The sequence below is a fragment of the Centruroides sculpturatus genome, unplaced genomic scaffold (genome assembly GCF_000671375.1).
Source record: "Centruroides sculpturatus isolate CEXI.00-Female unplaced genomic scaffold, Cexi_2.0 scaffold1115, whole genome shotgun sequence".
In the NCBI taxonomy this organism is placed as follows: Eukaryota; Metazoa; Arthropoda; class Arachnida; order Scorpiones; family Buthidae; genus Centruroides; species Centruroides sculpturatus.
Window position 1 is genome coordinate 229,806 of NW_019385567.1, and position 3,076 is coordinate 232,881.

Genomic DNA, 3,076 nt, shown 5'->3' on the forward strand with positions numbered 1-3,076 from the left:
TTAGGGTGCGTTTACTTCTGAGTTAGCAGTGCTAATTCTGATAACCGGATGTGACGTCATTAGCAAGTGTATTCGTGCTTGCTTGTCCAATTCGAAAGTGAACACATACGCTAACAAGAAATATGGCTGGAAACCGCCATATTTCTTGTTAGCGTATGTGTTCACTTTCGAATTGGACAAGCAAGCACGAATACACTTGCTAATGACGTCACATCCGGTTATCAGAATTAGCACTGCTAACTCAGAAGTAAACGCACCCTAAGTGGATTGTTTTAATATTTAAAAAGTAAAGAATATCTTATGCTATTTTTATGTACGTTTCTTCACAAAACTATATTTATACGACCGAATATTTTGTACCAGGTATATATAATTGTATATCGATCACACATTTTATTTTAACAAGTAAGTTTTTATAATTGTATTTTTAATTTTAGCCCTTATATTACAGCTAGCAATTTAGAATGTAATTGTGATAGTGAAAATTTATTTCGAAAAGTTTTGGCTCGAGACCTTATAATGAAAATGAAAACATTATTAAAAGAGAAAGACCAATGCCTAAATTAAATATAAATACGTCGACAGAAAAATTTGTTCGACATTTTCACAATAAAATTTATACAGATATAAAATGGCTTTGCGGATGCATAAAAATGCAAAAATTGTTTTGTCGGCCTCGCCTACTATCTATATATATAAAAATGAATGTATGTCTGTGTGTCTGTGTGTGTGTCCTATGTCCTTCATGCATTACCACACCGTTTATCCGATTGCCGTGAAACTTTGGGAAGTTGTTTAATATACTATGGCGAAGGTGGCATAGTACGATTGCCATAAAACTTTGGAAAGTTTTTTTAATTTTTTAATACACTCCCGCGAAGTACATTTATCCTATGATAGATGGCGCGCGTTTACACGAGCATTCGCGCACAGTGTGTTCGATCGATTTCAAATTGTGAAGACCATTTCCCCCTTTCAAAAAAATATCTCTATATATGCATTTGTTATTTACGATATTTGTAATAATTTTTGTTTAATCACTTTATTTCAACTTTTTTTATTGCTAATTATGTATTCGCTCGAACTTCTAAAACCTTAACTGTACCCCGAACAACAACCGAAGTTGTAGGAAGAAATTCGCCTATTTTACTGATCTAGGTATTTCCCCCTTTTCCAAATTTTAATATCGACTCAAAATAATTTAAAAAGACAAATTACNTCGTACATTGTGAAGTATTTTATATCTAACTAACATTTTATCATATATTATGTTAAACGTATAATAAAAATTGAATATAAACTAGTATTTTATTAATAAATAAAATTAACGTTTTGAAATAAATTTAAGCAATATTTTAAACTTTCCTATGCATTTGAAAGTAAAATATAATAACATTTCAACAGTTATTTGCTAATACAGTGAATAAGTCAAACCTCTAAATAACGACCATTGACGGATCATGAAAAATAGCCGTTGTTTAGAGACTATTTTGAATGCATTTCAAAAAGAATCATTCCTAAAAATATTGGCGCCGTTTAGAGGTGTCCGTTGTTGGAAGAAGGTGTTATTGGAGGTTCGTTTGTCTGTACATCTGTACTCTTATTTTATAAATTTTCAATATCAAAAGCTTCAAATTCTCATGAAATTTGTCGCGTATGAAGAATAATGGCTTTTGTTATCTTACGCTTCATTTTGTTTCAATTCGAACGTTGAGAAATTCTATGAAACAAATGGTTCCTGTCATCTCCTGCTTCATCATTTTGGCGTAGATATTATAATACTAAACAGAATTAAATAGCAACACTAACCCATATACAACGTGGTCCAAAAGAGGGTTAAGTAAAGACTAAAACTTACTACGTTCATAATGAGATATTCCTTGTTCAATGCACAAATTTGAGACATCGGCACACTCACAAATTGCCGACATTCTTGCAAATTCCACAAAAACGGTTAACTGACTTTTAGGTTACAGTATGTATATTTCAAACACTGATATAAAAATCCAGCAACGAGTTGTTTAACTTTCCCGACAACATTTAAACTGCATGTAGTGCCATCTATTACGATATTTTATTAAAAACTTTTTATATTTTTAATTATTATAAAATGGCAAACGATGAAATTTAGATGGTAGGGACGAGTTTTATAAAAATTGTAAATGCTGATAACTAGTAAAATCTCATTAAGTCTAACCCTACCGGACATACACACGACCCCTTTTTCTCTCTATCCCATTGACGTTTAATAACTAAAATTTAATCTCATCGATCCCCTAACAAACCAACCTCCCTGCAAAATTTCGAAACATTTCGACAAAAAGTCCGGGAGTTATTAATGTACACAAGGTGAACAAAATCGTGTCCCAAACACACATTAACATCCTTATATACAGAAATTACTCCCCCCAATTGTTTTGCGTTTGTTGACGTTTCAAGGTTTCCCAGTCGAAAAAATTTTAAAGTCTGGGGGAGTCATTTTTGACCAAGGTTGGGAAATTTGTTTTTTTTTTTTTTTTTTTTTTTTTAAATAATATTAAAACTATGTTTTTTCACGGTTTAGAGTTATATCTAGGTACAGTAGTTGATTTCATTTGGAACTGATGACACTCCGACTCATCACCAGATTGAAAAAGTTGACACAGAAAGCGTTCTACAAACTTTGAGTACAGATCCAGCGTTGTGGCCAAGAATTTTAGGAGACGCCGAAAGAAGTTTTTTAGTAAGACAACGTTCACCTAAACCAGTGGTTCCCAACCTTTTTTCATTAGCGTACCCCGTGACATGCCATATCTCTAGATTGTACCCCTCATTTAAGAAATTTAGTAAGTAACCGTATTGTTAATTTTACATATTGAAACTTTAAATTAAAGAAAAAAAAAACTAAAAGAAAAAATGTATAATAAAGTTGTGATTGTTGCAAGGAACATTATTTATCTAATAATTTTTTAATACTATTAGTTTGTGATACATAATATATTATTTTTTCTGCCATAATAACTAACTTTTTTCTGTACCCCTAAACAACCTATCGCGTACCCCTAGGGGTACGCGTACCACAGGTTGGGAATCGCTG